Raw genomic sequence first — 17887 nt, 5'->3', positions numbered from 1 at the left:
CGAACTTCGCAGCTCCTCCCGTGGAGGGTCAGACACCCTGAGCCAATATGCTGGTCCTGAACTTATTTCCATCTGGCGTAGTTTGCATATTGTTGTTTGATTGTTTGTGGTTTTTGTATTTCTATATTTATGCTCTATTCTTGGTTGGTGCAGCTGTAATGAAACTCAATTTCCCTCGAGATCAATAAAGTATGTCCATGTCTATGTCTATGTCTATGTCCGTAACCCTCCCATCCATGTACCTATCCAAAGTTCTCTTAAATGTTGAAATCAAGCTCACATGTACCACTTGCGCTGGCAGCTCATTCCACACTCTCACTACCCTCTGAGTAAAGAAGTTTTCCCTCGTGTTCTCCTTAAACTTTTCACCCTTAACCCACGACCTGTATCTGTAGTCCCACCCAACCTCGGTGGAAAAAGCCTGCTTGCATTTACCCCATCTATACCTCTCATTATTTTGTGTACCTCTATCAAATCTCCTCTCAATCTTCTACATTCCAAGGAATAAAGTCCTAAGCTATTAAATCTTTCCTTATCTCAGGTCCTCCAGACTCGGCAAAATCCTTGTAAATTTTCTCTCCACTCTTTCAACCTTTTCTGTAGGTAGGTGACTAAAACTGCACCCAGTACTCCCAATTAGGACTCACCAAAGTCTTACCCAACTTCAAAATAACCTCCATCTCCTCACTCAATACACTGATATTAAAAGCCAATGTGCCAAAAGCTTTTTTAGACTCCATCTAACTGTGTTGCCACTTACAATGAATTATTTGTTATTCTGTTGTTTTACTCTTTGCCCAGCTAATAAAAGCAAACTTCTCATTTGACTTTAGATCCACGCCATATGTCTATTCTGTTCCCTTAGCAATCTACTGTAGGAAAAGTTGATGGAAAGCTTAGGGCATGGATCAGCATGTCTAATTATGATATTGTAGCCATTTGGGAGTCTTGTTTGCAGGAGAGGTAGAACTGGCAGCTCAATATTCCAGGCTTCCATCGTTTTAAACATGATAGAGTGGGAGGGATTAAAGGGAGAGGGGATATATCATGGCAGATAAGGCAGAATGAAGAGCTCACCTAGTGAAGCTTTATAGGTAGAAATAAGCAATAAGAAAGGTATGACCACATTAATGGAATTAAACTATAGAACACCCAACAGTGCACAGGATTTAGAGGAGCAAATTTGCAGAGAGATTGCAGACTGCTGCAAGAAACAAAAGGTTGTGATGGTAGGTGATTCTAACTTTCCACATATTGTAGAAGGGCTGGATGGGAAAAAGTTTGTAAAATAAGTTCAAGAACGTTTCTTTAACCAGGACATAGAGGTCCCAACTAATGTGTGTGCAATACTTGACAGAAACATAGAAACATAGAAAACCTACAGCACAATACAGGCCCTCCAGCTCACAAAGCTGAGCTGAACATGTCCTTTACTGAGAAATTACCGAGGTTTATTATTCTTCTGAGCTCCATATACCTGTCCAGGAGTCTCTTAAAAGACCCTATCGTATCCACTTCCACCACCATCGCTGGCAGCCCATTCCATGCACTCACCATTCTCTGCGTAGAAAACTCACCCCTGATATCTCCTCTGTACCTACTTCCAAGCACCTTAAAACTGTGCCCTCTCATGCTAGCCATTCCAGCCCTGGGAAAAAGACTCTGACTATCCACACGATCTCCTGTTACAGAATGAGACAGGGTAGCTGACAGCAGTTTGTGCAGGGGAACACTTTGCATCTAGTAATCATGATGCCATTAGTTTCATGGTAACTATGGAAAAGGACAGGCCTGGTCCTTCGGATGAGATTCTAATTAGAGAAAGGCCCATTTTGATGATATAAGAATGGATCTGGCAAGCAAGGTGTATTTGGTAAGTGGGCCTTCAAACGTGAAATATTGAGAGCATGGAGTCTACATGTTCCTATCCAAATAAAAGGCAAGGATAACAGGTTTAGGGAACCTTGGTTTTCAAGAGCTGTTGAGGCCATGGTTAAGAAAAAAGGAGAAAGTGCATAGCAGGTAGAAACAAATGAGGTACTGTACTTGAGTACAAGAAATGCAAGAAAACATTTAAGAAAGAAATCAGGAGGGCTAAAAGAAGGCATAAGGTTGCTCTAATAGACAAGGTATACAAACTTACAAGGGGTACAGATAGGGTAAATGCAAGTAGGCTGTTTCCACTGAGGTTGGATGGGTCTACAACCAGAGGTCATAAGTTAAGAGTGAAAGGTGAGAAGTTTAAGAACATGAGTGGAAACTTCTTCAATCAGAGGATCATGAGAGTGTGGAATGAGCTGCCAGCACAAGTGGTCCATACAAGTTCGATTTCAATGCTAAGGAGAAGTTTGGATAGGTACATAGATAGTGTCCTGGTGCAGATTGATGGGAGTAGGCAGTTTCAGCGAAGACTAGATGGGCCAAAGAGTCTTTTACTGTGCTGTACTTATCTATGACTCTATGATTCTACAACAAGAAGAAGGAGAATCTTCAGGACTTCTACAGATATGTTTACAGCAAAAGAATAGCAAGGAATAAAATTGGTCATCTGGAAGATCAGAATGGTAATCCATGCATGGAGCCAGATTTAGGGAACTTTAAAAGGATTTTTTCATCTCTATGCATTTACTCAAGAGGCAGACAAGGAGTCTACAGAAGTGAGGCAAAGCAGCAGTAAGGTCATGGACCCTCTTACAGATTACAGACAAAGAAGTGTTTGTTGTCTTAAAACAAATTAGGATAGATAAATCCCCAAGGCCTGATAAGTACTTCCCTCCAACCCTATGGGTGGCTAGTGCACAAATTGCTCAAGCCCTAGCAGAGATATTTAAAACATCCTTAGCAATAGGTGAGGTACCAGAGGGTTAGAAAATAGCTATGCAATGTTGTTCCATTGTTTAGGAATGGTTTTAAGAATGCTAGGATAATATCAGTCGGTGAGCCTGATATCAATAGTGAAAAAGTTATTGGAAAGTATTCTGAGGGACTGCATATATGAGTATTTCGATAGACATGGAATGATTAAGGATAGTCAGCATTGATTTGTGTGTGGTAGATCATGTCTAACCAAACTTAGAGTTTTTCCGAGGACGTTACCTGGAAAGTTGATGAAGGCAAGACAGCGGATGTTGTCTACATGGACTTTAGCAAGGCCTTTGACAATGTCCTGCATGGGAGGTCGGTCAAGAAAGTCCAGTCACTTGGTATTTAAGATAAGGTGGTAAATTGGATTAGACGTGGGGCTTTGCAGGAGAAGCCAGAGAATGGCAGTAGATGATTGTCTCCCTGACTGGAGGCCTGTGATTAGTGGTGTACTGCTGGGTCCAGTGCTGAGTCTGTTTTTGTTTGTCATCTACATCAATGATCTGAATGATAATTAGATCAGCAAATTTGCTGATGACAGTAAGATTAGGGGTGCAGTGAACAGTGAGGAAGGCCATCAAAGCTTGCAGCGGGATCTGGATCAGCTGGAAAGATGGGCTGAAAAATGGTAGATGGAACTTAATTCGGACGAGTGTGAGGTGTTGCACTTTGGGAGGCCAACCAGTGTAGATCTTACGCAGTGAACAGTAGGGCACTGAAGAGTGCAGTAGAGCTGAGAGATCTGGGAATACAGATCCATAATTCATTGAATGTGGCATCACAAGTAGATAGGGTCGTAAAGAAAGTTTTTGGCACGTTGGCTTTTATAATTCAATGTATTGAGTTGAAGAGTTGGGATGATACATTGAAATTGTATAAGGCATTGGTGAGACCTAAGTTGGAGTATTGTGTGCACTTTTGGTCACCTACCTACAAGAAAGATATAAATAAGATTGAAAGAGTGAAGAGAAAATTTACAAGGATTTTACAAGGACTTGAGTTATAAGGAAAGTTGAATAGGTTAGGACTATGTTCACTAGACTGTAGAAAGTTGATAGGTACATGATGCACTGCAGTTTGAAGCTGATTTTCAGACAACTCCAATCAATGGTTATGCCTTTAAGGCAAGTTATCTTTTCACTCTATTGCCCTTACAGTGCATTGTGGACACAGCTAGGCAGGAAGTTAAATGTCTTCTAAAAAATCACCCCAGCATAACTTACTGACTTTTGAACTCAGTGCCTCAACTAATAAAGACAAGCATGCCATATGCTTTCTTAACCACCCTATCACCATGTGTAACCACCGCTTTCAGAGAGCTATGAACTTGGACTCCAAGATCACTTTGCACTTCAACACTGTTACCGTCACTTTACATATGATGTGCCAATGCTTCACATTTGGCCAGGTTAAACTCCATCTGCTGTTTCTCCACCCATATCTGCAACTTATCTATATCTATGGAGGGATGTGGTCCAAGTGCGGATTGATGGGATTAGGCAGAATAGGCCTGTTCCTAAGCAACAGTGGTCCATGACTGTGACATCTTCGGGAAAAGCAAAGCAAGAAGACATCATAGAGGAATCAGAGTATTTCAGAGCTTAGGAGCCTTGGAGTTAAGACTCAGTACAGGTGAAGCAGCTAAATCCATACCTGCTTGATGGAAGTCTTATAAAGTCTTATAATGGTACAGAAAGAAGCCATTTACCCATTGGGTTCATGCTAGCTCCCTGGGATCAATCCTGTCAGTCCCTTTCTGAGCACACTTGCCACTCATTGTTTCATACCCATGTCAATGCTACATGTTATTTTTTTCATTATTCTGTATTTAAGATGATATACAATGGGAAAAATAATATATCACTGTTTCTTTGTGATGTGAAAGGAGCACACCAGGACATCTGCGTGACCACAGAGAGAGCTTACAAACCCTCAAAATTGAACTTGGATCACTAGACATGCAAGGCAGTGGCAAATACTGCTGTGCCAACATTTCACCTTCTTAGAAGGTTTTGGAACTAAAATGTGCACTGTAATTGTCTCAACCCAGAACACTCACTCTTTATTGCCCTTCATAGATGCCGCCTGACCTGCATAGATCTATATGTGTTGCTCAAGAACTCCAACATCTGCAGAAGCTCTTGTGTTTGTGAGTAAAAGATACTGGAGCAAATCATTAGATTGTTCTAGAAGCTAACTGGGGAAGCCAAGCTCACTGTTGGAAGGACTCGGTAGGTCAGACAATATCTGTAGAGGCAGAGGGATGGTCAATATTTTCACTTGAGTAACTGCATTAGGACATTGACCTCAAGACCAGAATCATAGAACTCTGGTTTGTCCTCCCTCATTACATCTACCAATTTGATTTTAAGACCATAAGACAAAGTAGCAGAATTAGGCCATTTGGCCCATTGAGTCTGCTCCACCATTTCATCATGACTGATCCATTTCCCTCTCAACCCCATTCTCCTGCCTTCCCCCCATAATCTTTCACACCCTGATTAATCTAATCTGATTAACCTGTCAACTTCCACTTTAGTCAGTCTATCTTACTTGTTATTTCTTCAAAGAATTCCAAGTGATTTGTCAGGCAAGATTTTCCCTCAAGGAAACTATGCTGACTTAACCCTAATCTGTTATGTGCCTCCAATAACACCAAAACTCACATCCTTAACAATCAACTCCAATATCTACCCAACCACTGAGTTCAAGATAACTGCCCTATAATTTTCTTTCTTCTACCTTCTTCCCCCCTTGAAGAGTTGAGTGGCATCTGCAATTTTCCAGTACTCCAGAATCTAGTGAATCTTGAAAGATCATTACTAATGCCTTCACAATCTCTTCAGCCATCTCTTTCAGAGTGCTGGGGTGTAGTCCAGATGACTGATCTACTTTCAGATCTTCCAGTTTCCCAAACACCACCTCCCTAGTAAAAGCAACTGCACTCACCTCTGCCCCTTGACACCCTCGAGCTTCCAGCATACCACCAGTGAAGTATACTACTATATACCACAGTGAAGACTGATATAAAGGAGAATCGGTGGATGTTATGTAGAATACTTGCATTTTCAGAAGGCCTTTGACAAGGTGCCACACGTGAAGCTGCGTAACAATTTATGAGCCCATGGTATTTCAGGGAAGATACTAGCATGGATAGAGCATTGGCTGATTGGTAGGAGGCAAAGAGTGAGAAAACAGAGAGCCTTTTCTGCTTGGCTGCTGGTGACTAGAGCTGTTCTTCAGGGGTCTATGATGAGACCACTTCTCTTTTATGTTGTATGACAACGATTTGGATGATGGAATTGATGGCTTTGTGGCTATGTTTGCGGACGATATGAGGATACTGTAGGTGGAGCGGCAAGTCGTATTGAGGAAGCTTGGAGTCTGCAGAAGGAATTAGACAGATAGGAGAATGGGCAAAGAAGTGTCAGATAGAATGCAACATTGTGAAGTATAGGGTTATACACTTTGGTAGAAGGAACAAAAGTACAGACTATTCTCTAAATGGGGAGAATATTTAAAAAAAAATCTAAGGTACAAAGGGAACTTGTGAGTCCTTGTGTAGGATTCTGAAAGGTTAAATTTCAGGTTAAATCAGTGCTGAGAAAGGCAAATGCGATGTTAGCATTCATTTTGAGGGGACTAGAATATAGAAGCAAGGATGTAATGTTGAGGCTTTATAAAGCACTGGTGAGACCTCACTTGGAGTATTGTGAACAGTTTTGGGCCCCTTCTCTGAGAAAGAATATGCTGACATTGAAGAGGGTTCAAGAGAGGTTCACAGAATGATTCTGGGATTGAAAGGTTTGCAATATGAGGAGTGTTTGATGACCCTGGGCCCCAACTCACTGGAATTCAGAAGAATGAAGGGTGACCTCATTGAAATCTATTGAATGTTGAAAGACCATGATAGAATGGGTGTGGATAGGATGTTTCCCATGATGTAGGAGACTAAGACTAGAGGACACAGCCTCAGAATAGAGAGATGTCTGTTTGGAACAGACCTGAGGAGGAATTTCTTCAGCCAGGGAGTGGTGAATCTATGAAAGTTGCTACCACAGGCGGCTGTGGAGGCCAGATTATGGGTACATTTAAGGCAGAGGGTGATATATTCTTGATTAGTCAGGGCAAGAAGGGATACAGGGAGAAGGTAGGAGATTGGTACTGAGAAGGGAAAATGGACCAACCATAATGGAATGCTGGTTCAGACTCAATAGGCCAATCTGTTCCTAGAGTCATAGTGTATATGAGAAGTACAGCACTGTAACAGGCCCTTTGGACCATCTAGTTCATGCTGAAATCATTTAAACTGCCTACTCCCAACCTGCACAGGGACCATAACCCTTCATATCCCCACCATCCATGTACCTAGCCAAACTTCTCTTAAATGTTGAAATTGAACTTGCATGCATCTCTTGTGCTGTCAGCTCATTCCACACCCCTACCACCCTCTGAGTGAAGAAGATTCCCCTCATGTTCCCCTTTAACCTTTCACCCTTAACCCATGACCACCATGGCCTCTGGTTTCAGACACACCCAACTTTAGAGTAATTCAAGCTAGCTTTTTCCACTATCTATACCCCTCATAATTTTGTGTACCTTTATCAAATCTCCTCTCAATCTTATATGTTCTAAGGAATATAGTCCTAACCTATTAAATCTTTCCTTACAACTCATGTCCTCCACATCCAGCAACATCCTTGTAAATTTTCTCTGTACTCTTTCAACCTTGCTTACACCTTACCTGAAGGTGACCAAAACTGCACCCAATACTCCAAATTAGACCCTTCCTCATCTCCATCCTAAATCTACTCCCCTGAATCTTGAGGCTATGCCCGCTGGTTCTAATCTTACCTACCAGTGGAAACAACTTTTCTGCCTCTATCTTATTGATACCTTTCATAATTTTATATGTTTCTATAAGATTTCCTCTCATTCTTCAAAATTCCAGCAAGTACAGTCCCAGGTGGTTCCCAGGCGGTGTAATAATAACAGGGCTGTCGTGGTGGGAGATTTTAATTTCCCAAATATTGATTGGCATCTCCCTAAAGCAAGTGGTTTAGATGGGATGGAGTTTGTTAGCTGTGTTCAAGAAGGTTTCCTGACACAATATGTAGATAAGCCTACAAGAGGAAAGGCTGTTCTTGTTCTGGTATTGGGAAATGAACCTGGTCAGGTGTCAGATCTCTCAGTGGGAGAGCATTTTGGAGATAATGATCACAATTCTATCCCCTTTACCGTAGCATTGGAGAGGGATAGGAATATATAAATGTGAAGTGGTTCATTTTGGTAGGTCAAATATGATGGCAGAATATAGTATTAATGGCAAGACTCTTGGCAGTGTGGAGGATCAGCGGGATCTTGGGGTCCGAGTTCATAGGACACTCAAAGCTGCAGCGCAGGTTGACTCTGTAGTTAAGAAGGCATATGGTGCATTGGCCTTCATCAATCATGGGATTGAGTTTAGGAGCCAAGAGGTAATGCTGCAGCTATATTGGACCCTGGTCAGACCCCACTTGGAGTACTGTGCTCAGATCTGGTTGTCTCACTACAGGAAGGATGTGGAAACCATAGAAAGGGTGCAGAGGAGATTTACAAGGATGTTACCTGGATTGGGGATCATGCCTTATGAGAATTGGTTGAGTGATTGGTCAGATTTCACTCGTTCTCCCATGATGTTCATTTATCTCTCTCCGTGAACTGCTCGAGCTGCCGTGCTAATGAGACAAAGGCATGGGCTTTCACTGGTTACACCGGGGAGTGTATCTAAGGACCTGGTCTAGTTCAGAATGCTGTTACTTGCTTTTATTGTTTGTGCGATTGTCTTGTTTTTCTTTTTGTTTCTCTGCGTATGGGACTTTAGGTCTTGCTTTTTTTAATTAGGTTCTTCAGCTTTCTTGCTTTTGAGGCTGCCTGTAAGCAGGCAGATTTCAAGATGAATAATTTATACATTATGTGATAACAAATGTAGTTTGAATTACTTTGAATTAATGTGGTACACTACTGGTCATAGACTTCCAATTACTGAGGTACACCAATGGTTCTATCCGATTTGTCTCAATTGGTGACGGTTGATAGATGATCTGAGTCGTCTTGGAATTGATGGTAAGTCTAAGTTTCGTGTAGGCACCGTTGAAAGCAGTCAGAATCTGTTGTAGGTGGTTTTCTGAAAGAGCTGCAACACTGTTGTCATCTGCGTATTGAAACTCGATGAAGGAACTCGTGGATGTCTTCGTTTTGGATTTGAGACGGGCAAGATTGAAAAGTCTGCCTTCTGTTCTATAGACAATTTCGATTGCTGGGGGTAGGTTGTCCTTGATAATGTGGATGATTGTTGCAATGAAGATGGTGAACAAAGTTGGGGCTATCACGCATCCCTGTTTTACTCTGATCTAACTTGAAAAGATTCACAGTTACTGTTGCTGACCATGACTGTGGCAAGCATGCCATCGTGGAGGAGTCTCAGGATTCGAATATACTTTTCAGGGCATCCATAGGTGGATAGGACATCCCATAGGAGTTCCCTTGATGAGTCAAAAGCTTTGGTGAAGTCAATGAATGCCATGTACAAAGGTTGAAGTTGTTCACGACATTTTTCTTATAGTTGTCGCATTGTGAAGATCATGTTGATTGCTCCACGTGATGATCTAAAACCGGCTTGTGTCTCCGGAAGGATCTTCTCAGCTAAATGCTTGAGCCAGTTGTTCATGATACAGGTGAGGATCTTTCCTGCTGTTGCTAACAGGGAAATTCCACGATAATTTCCGCATTAGAATTGATCGCCTTTCCTTTTGTAGATGGTAATGATTGCTGAGTCTCTAAAGGAGACTCAAGACAAATCGGATAGAACCATCATTTCAATTTGGCGAAACAACCCTGGAAAACGTGGACCACTTTCCGTATCTTGGAAGTCACCTCTCCTCCAATGTCGACCTTAATAACGAGATCCAACATCATCTTAAATGCGCTGGAACAGCTTTTGGACGTCTCCGAACAAGAGTCTTTCATGATCGTGACATCTGAACAGACACCAAAATGTTAGTGTACAAAGCAGTGGTAATCCCAACGCTCCTGTATGCATCAGAAACCTGGACAACATACCGACGACATCTGAAGGCACTTGAAAGGTTCCATCAACGCTGTCTTCAAAACACCTTAAATATCAGCTGGGAAGATAGAAGAACCAACGTCAATGTGCTAAATGAAGCAAAAACAACAAGCATTGAAGCCTACATCATCAAGAACCAACTAAGATGGAGCGGTCATGTTGTTTGGATGAAAGACGAACAAGATGAAAGTCTGCCAAAACAAATCTTCTACTCCCAGCTAAAAGAAGGCAAACGTAAAAGAGGTGGACAACAGAAGAGATTCAAAGACATCTTAAAAGCCAACATGAAGAAATGTAACATCGACATCAACATTTGGGAAACCAATGCTAAGGACAGGAAACTCTGGCAAGCCATCATCCGAGAAGGAACAGCAACTTTCGAAGCCAACAGATGTGCAGAATTAGAAGAAAAGAGAAGAAAATGGGAAGAGAGGCAACAACAACCAAAGCCCGATCTGCCATATGGAACTACCTGTCCTGAATGTGGAAGAACTTTCAAAGCCAAGATTGGACTCATAAGCCACTTGAGAGCCCATAGTAGGTCAACAGAACGAAGACCATCATCCTCGACCTCAAGGGATAGCCACGATGACAACAACACCAATGGATATAGACTTCTAATCTCTGTGAGATACCACTGCACATAGACTTCTAATGACTTGGTAATGACAAAAGAATGCCACTGCACCATGTTACTGGCACTGAACATGGGTCAGTGGTGCAGAAAGGGGAGTGGGAGAGGAGGGGAGCAGCAGTGATGGGGGGCTCAGTAATCAAGGGAATGGACAAGAGATCCTTGGATGTGAATGGTACACCCAGATGGTATGTTACCTCCTAGGTACCAGTGTCAGGACAATCTTGGATTGCATCTATAACATTTTGGAGAGAGAGAGAGAGGGAGTAGCCAGATGTCTTGGTACATATTGGTACCCATAACGTAGGAAGGAAAAGCAAAGGGATCCTGAAAAGAGAATTTAGAGAGCTAGGTAGAAAGCTGAGAAGTAGGACCCCCTGGGTAGTAATTTCTGGATTGCTGCCTGTGCCACACGTCAGTGAGGGTAGAAACCGGATGACTTGGCAGATAAATGTGTGGCTGAGAAGCTGGTGGAAGGGAGCAAGACTTTATTTTGTTGGATCATTGGGATCTCTTCTGGGGATGGTATGCCCTGTTAAAAAATGATGGCTGCACCTGAATCCGAGGGGAACAAATGTTCTTGTGGGCAGGTTTGTTAGAGCTGTTGGGGAGGGTGTAAGCTAATTTGGCAGTTGGGTGGAAACCAGAGTGAAGGGACAGGATAGGATGGATTGTCAAAAAGTAAAGATACTGTGTAGTCAGACTGTCGGGAAGGGTAGGCAGATGATGATGAGAGTAAAAGGTCGGCACGGACTAGAAGGGCTGAGATGGCCTGTTTCCGTGCTGTAAGTGTTATATAGTTACATTGTTATGTGGTTGTATGATAGGATGTAATTGCAACCAGCAGGGTGAGTATCAGTGCATTAAGGATGCAGAATCAAAAAGGTAGAAATACAGTATTCAAAGTGTTGTATCTCAATGCATGGATTATAAGAAATAAGTTGAATGATTTTGTTGCACTGTTACAGATTGCCAGGTATGATGTGGCCATCACTGAACCGTGGCTGAAGTTGAGATGTGGAGAAATTTCTTTAGCCAAAGAGTAGCGAATTTGTGGAATTTGTTGCCACATGCAGCTGTGGAGGCCAGGTCATTGGGTGGTATGTAAGGCAGAGATTGAAAGGTTCTTAATTGGACACGGCATTAAAGGTTACGGGGAGACGGCTGGAAACTGGGGTTGAGGAGGAGAAAAAAAAGGGTCAGCCATGATTGAATAGTGGAGCAGACTTGATGGGTCAGATGGCCTAATTCTGCTCTTATGTTTTTTGTTCTTATGGTCTTATGAATATCTAAGGTTACACATTTATTCGAGGGACAGGAAGGTCAACGGAGAGGGTGGCATGGCTCTACTGGTAAAAAGTGGCATCAAATCAGTAGAAAGATGTGACAAACAATCAGAAAATGTTGAATCCTTCTGGGTTGAGTTAAGAAACTGCAAGGGTAAAAGGACCTTGATGGCAGTTACATAAAGGCCTTCCAACGGTAGCTGGGTTGTGGACCACTGATTATAGGAAATAGAAAAGGTGTATCAAAACAGCAATGTTATGATAGACATGGGAGATTTTAGCATGCAGGTCAATTGAGAAAATCAGGTAGGAAATGGTTCCCAAGAGAATGAGTTTGTTGAATGAGATGGCTTTTTAGAGCAGTTTGTCATTAAGCCTAGTAGGGGATCAGCTATACTAAATTGGGCGTTATGTAATGAAGTGGAAGTGATTAGGGAGTTTAAGGTAAAATGACCTTTAGGAGGCAGTGATCACAACATTACTGAATTCACCTTGAAATTTGATCGGGAAAAAATAAAGTCTGATGTAGCAGTATTTCAGTGGAGTGAAGGAAATTGCAGTGGTGTGAGAGAGGAGCTGGCCAAGGAAAAATGGAAGGAGCTGCTGGCATGGATATCAGCAGAGCAGCAATGTCACGAGTGTCTAGGAAAAATGAGGAAGGTGTACGATAGATGTATTCTAAAAACAAAGAAATACTCAAATGGCAAAATAGTATAACTGTGACTGACAAAGGAAGTAAAAGCTAATGTACAAGCAAAAGGGAGGGCATACAACAATGCAACAATTAGTTGGAAGACAGAGAATTGGGAAGCTTTTAAAAACCTACAGAGAACAACTGAAATAATTACTCGGAGGGAAAAGATGAAATATGAAATCAAGCTAGCAAACAATATGAAAGTGGATAGCAAAAGTTTTTTCGAGTATGTAAAAAAATAAGAGAGATGGGAGTTGATATAGGACTGATAGAAATGAGGCTGAGGAAATAACAACAGGGGCAAAGAGATGCAGATGAACTAAATGAGTATTTTCCACCAGTCTTCACTGTGGAAAACACAAGCAGATGTTAGATGTTTTGCGAGAAGTGCCAGATATTGAAGGGTGTGAAGGAAGAGACATAAGTACAGTTACTAAGGTGCTCAAAAAGGGGAAAGACCTAAGGGTACATAAGTCACCCAGGGCAGATCATAGTCGTAGTCATAGTCATACTTTATTGATCCCGGGGGAAATTGGTTTTTGTTACAGTTGCACCATAAATAATAAATAGTAATAGAACCATAAATAGTTAAATAGCAATATGTAAATTATGCCAGTAAATTATGAAATAAATCCAGGACCAGCCTATCAGCTCAGGGTGTCTGACCCTCCAAGAGAGGAGTTGTAAAGTTTGATGGCCACAGGCAGGAATGACTTCCTATGACGCTCTGTGCTGCATCTCGGAGGAATGAGTCTCTGGCTGAATGTACTCCTGTGCCCACCCAGTACATTATGTAGTGGATGGGAGACATTGACCAAAATGGCATGCAACTTAGACAGCATCCTCTTTTCAGACACCACCGTCAGAGAGTCCAGTTCCATCCCACAACATCACTGGCCTTACGAATGAGTTTGTTGATTCTGTTGGTGTCTGCTACCCTCAGCCTGCTGCCCCAACACACAACAGTAAACATGATGGCACTGGCCACCACAGACTCGTAGAACATCCTCAGCATCGTCCGGCAGATGTTAAAGGACCTCAGTCTCCTCAGGAAATAGAGACGGCTCTAACCCTTCTTGTAGACAGCCTCAGTGTTCTTAGACCAGTCCAGTTTATTGTCAATTCGTATCCCCAGGTATTTGTAATCCTCCACCATATCCACACTGACCCCCTGGATGGAAACAGGGGTCACCGGTACCTCAGCTCTCCTCAGGTCTACCACCAGCTCCTTAAGTTTTTTTCACATTAAGCTGCAGATAATTCTGCTCACACCATGTGACAAAGTTTCCTACCGTAGCCCTGTACTCAACCTCATCTCCCTTGCTGATGCATCCAACTATGGCAGAGTCATCCGAAAACTTCTGAAGATGACAAGACTCTGTGTAGTAGTTGAAGTCCGAGGTGTAAATGGTGAAGAGAAAGGGAGACAAGACAGTCCCCTGTGGAGCCCCAGTGCTGCTTATCACTCTGTCGGACACACAGTGTTGCAAGCACATGTACTGTGGTCTGCCAGTCAGGTAATCAAGAATCCATGATACCAGGGAAGCATCCACCTGTATCGCTGTCAGCTTCTCCCCCAGCAGAGCAGGACAGATGGTGTTGAATGCACTGGAGAAGTCAAAAAACATGACCCTCACAGTGCTCGCTGACTTGTCCATGTGGGCGTAGACACGGTTCAGCAGGTAGACGATAGCATCCTCAACTCCTAGTTGGGGCTGGTATGCGAACTGGAGGGGATCTAAGTGTGGCCCGACCATAGGCCGGAGCAGCTCCAGAACAAGTCTCTCCAGGGTCTTCATGATGTGGGAGGTCAATGCCACTGGTCTGTAGTCATTGAGGCCACTGGGGCACGGCATCTTCGGCACAGGGACGACGCAGGACGTCTTCCACAGTACAGGAACCCTCCGGAGCCTCGGGCTCATGTTGAATACATGGTGAAGTACTCCATATAGCTGAGGGGTACAGGCTTTGAGCACCCTTGTACTGACACCATCCGGTTCTGCAGCTTTGCTTGGGTTGAGATGTTTCAGCTGTCTTCTCACCTGTTCAGCCGTGAAGCCCACCGTGGTGGTTTCGTGTGGGGAAGGGGTATAGTCATGAGAGCAAGGTAGGGGACTGTGAGGAGGGGTAGGAGGGGGTAGTGGAATATGTGTTGGTTGGGGGCCGACAACAGATGGCTCATGTGGGGGATGGGCAGGGGTCACAATGTCAAAGCTGTTAAAGAACAGGTTAAGTTTGTTGGCCCTGTCCGCACTGCCTTCAGCTCCTCTGTTGCTAGTTTGCCGAAACCCAGTGATGGTCCTCATCCCCCTCCAGACCTCTCTCAGATGAACTGCACCCCAGTGTTATGAAAGAGGTAGCATTAATAATGATCTTTCAAAAATCTTTGGACTCTGGCATGGTGCCACAGGACCGGAAAATTGCAAATATCACTCTACTCTTTAAAAAAGAAGGAAAGCAGCAGAAAGGAAATTATAGACCAGTTAGCCTGACCTCAGTGGTTGGGAAGATGTTGGAGTCCATTGTTAAGGATGAGGTGATGGAGTACTTAGTGACACAGGACAAGATAAGACAAAGTCAGCATGGTCTCCTTAAGGGAAAATGTTGCCTGATGAGCCTGTTGGAATTTTTTGGGGAGATTACAAGTAGAATAGGTAAAGTGGATGCAATGGATGCTGTATATTTGGACTTTCAGAAGGCTTTTGACAAGGTGCCAAACATTACCAAGTTAAGAGCCCATGGCATTACAGGAAAGTTACTGGCATGGTTTGAGCATTGACTGATTGGTAGGAGGTAGCAAGAGGGAATAAAAGGATCTTTTTTCTGGTTAGCTGCCAGTGACTAGTGTGGTTCCACAGGGGTCAGTGTTGGCACTGCGTCTTTTTCTGCTGTATATCAATGATTTAGATGATGGAATAGATGGCTGTGTTACCAAGTTTGCAGATGTTACAAAGATTGGTGGAGGGGCAGGCATTGTTGAGGAAACAGGTAGGCTGCAGAAGGACTTAGACAGATTAGGAGAATGACCTAGAGAGTAGCAAATGAAGTACAATGTTGAACAATACACGGTCATGCATTTTGGTATAAGAAATAAATGTGCAGACTATTTTCTAATCAGGAAGAAAATCCAAAAATTCGAGATGCAAAGGGACACAGGAGTCATTGTGCTGGACACCCTAAAGGTTAACTTGCAGGTAGAGTCAGTGGTGAGGAAGGCAAATGTAATGTTAGCATTAAATTGAAGAGGTCTAGAACACAAACACAGGGATGTGAAGCTGAGGCTTTATAAGGCACTGGTGAGGCCTTACCTTGAGTATTGTGAACAGTTTTGGGCTCCTCATCTTAGAAAAGACGTGCTGGCATTGGAGAGGATTCAGAGGAGGTTCACAAGAATGATTCTGGGAATGAAAGGGTTATCATACAAGGAATATTTGATAGCTGTACTCAGTGGAATTTAGAAGGATGAGAGGAGATCTCATTGGAACATTTTGAATTTTGAAAGGTCTAGATGGAGTAGATGTGGAAACGATGTTTCCCATGGTGGGGGAGTCTAGGACAAGAGGACACAGCCTCAGAATAGAGGGGTGACTATTTCAAATTGAGATGGGCAGAAATTCCTTTATCCAAAGAGAAGATGAGTTTTTGGAATTTAGTACTACAGGCAGCTGAGGACGCCGGGCCATTGGGTGTATTTAAGACAAAGTTTGATATGTTCTTGATTGGACATTGCCTTAAAGGTTACGGGGAGAAGGCCGGGGAGTGGAGCTGAGTAGGGGGATAAAGGATCAGCTATGATTGAATGGCAGAGCAGACTCATTGGTCTTATGTTCTTATGGTCTACATCATTGGAGATAGTCTTCCAATTCCTGTTGTACACTGCCGGACATAGATTTCTAATCCCTGTAGTACACCACTGGACATAGACTTCCAATTCCTGTAGTACACCGCTGGAGATAGACTTCCACTCATTGTGATACACCCCTGAACATAGACTTCCAATTACTATGATAGACTCCTGGACATAGACTTCTAATTGTTTTAATATATCACTGCACATAGACTTCCAATCTCTGTGGTACGCTCCGGGTCATAGACTTCCAATCGCTGAATATATCACTGCACATAGACTTCCAATCCCTATGGTATACTCCTGATCATAGACTTCAAATTATTGTGGTATAGCACTGGTGATAGACTTCCAATCGCTGAGATACACCACTGGAAATAGACTTCTAATCCCTGTGATATGCTGCTGGACATATACTCCCAATCCCAATGGTACATCACTTGACATAGATATCCAGTCCCTTTGGTATACCACTGGTCATAGATTCCTGATCACTGTGGTACACTTCTCCATCTCTGAAATTTTCTTCCTTCACCCAACTCCATAATTCCCTTTCCTCCTCAAACTCCTTAACTCCCTTCCCACCTCCAACTCTCTCTTCCAACTCCTCATTCTATTCTCTCTATTCCCTCTTCCAACTCCTTAACTGCCCTCCCTTCTCTAAATCTGAAACTCCCTTCCCTCTTCTTCTTTGGTTATTCATTGAAATTTGATGACGACGTCCACTCGTTTAACAGTGAGATTTTTGATGACTATACAGTCTTATCTTGGACCCACAAGCTCTATTACAGGTGGGACATGTATATGTGGTGGTGGTGGCAACCATGGCTGCATTTCTCCTGGCTCTCTTCTGCTGTCTTCTGGTTGTTCTTTCCATCTCCAGAATGTGAACCCGGTCCCTACACAACTGTCGCCAAGTGGTACGGTCAGCAGCAACATCCTCTGGGTCCTCGGGTCTGATCTTGCACTTCCTTAAAGCATTCTTCATCTGATCCTTATAGCACTTCTTCGGCCTTCCATCTGAGCGTCGACCATGATGTAGCTGGCCGTATAACACTCTGCGGGGTAGCCGATATGGGAGCATCCTTATCACGTGCCCAGCCACTGCAGCTGACGCTGGGTGATCATGCCCTCAATACTTCTGCAGTTGCTCTTTACAAGTATTTCAGTGTGAGGCACCCGCTCATGCCAGGTAATTCCCAGGATGCGCTGGAGGCAGCTTATGTGGAAGCGCTTCAAGGACTTGATGTGACGGCTGTAGGTTACCCAAGCTTATAAGGAGGGTGGTGACACAGACACAGATGGCAACCTCTTTGACATCAGGAGGCTCCATGCAACCACCAAACTCCGTAGAGAGTGGGTCCTGGAGCTGCAGTATGCAGACGACTGTGCTCTTGTGGCCCATACTCTGAAGGATCTTCAGAATGTCCGTGCTGTGGCAGTGAGAGCGTACAGC

The 17887-nt window shown here is 43.2% G+C and overlaps 1 protein-coding gene across 1 annotated transcript in view; it reads left to right on the top strand.

Annotated features, from left to right (window-relative positions):
- The window catches only part of LOC134349859 (protocadherin-16-like), a 500217-nt gene that overhangs the window by 121562 nt on the left and 360768 nt on the right, over positions 1 to 17887 (top strand). The window lies entirely within an intron of this gene.

The sequence above is a fragment of the Mobula hypostoma genome, chromosome 7 (genome assembly GCF_963921235.1).
Source record: "Mobula hypostoma chromosome 7, sMobHyp1.1, whole genome shotgun sequence".
NCBI lineage: Eukaryota > Metazoa > Chordata > Chondrichthyes > Myliobatiformes > Myliobatidae > Mobula > Mobula hypostoma.
Note: the sequence above shows the minus strand (reverse complement) of the source record. Positions and strands in the feature narration are given on the sequence as shown.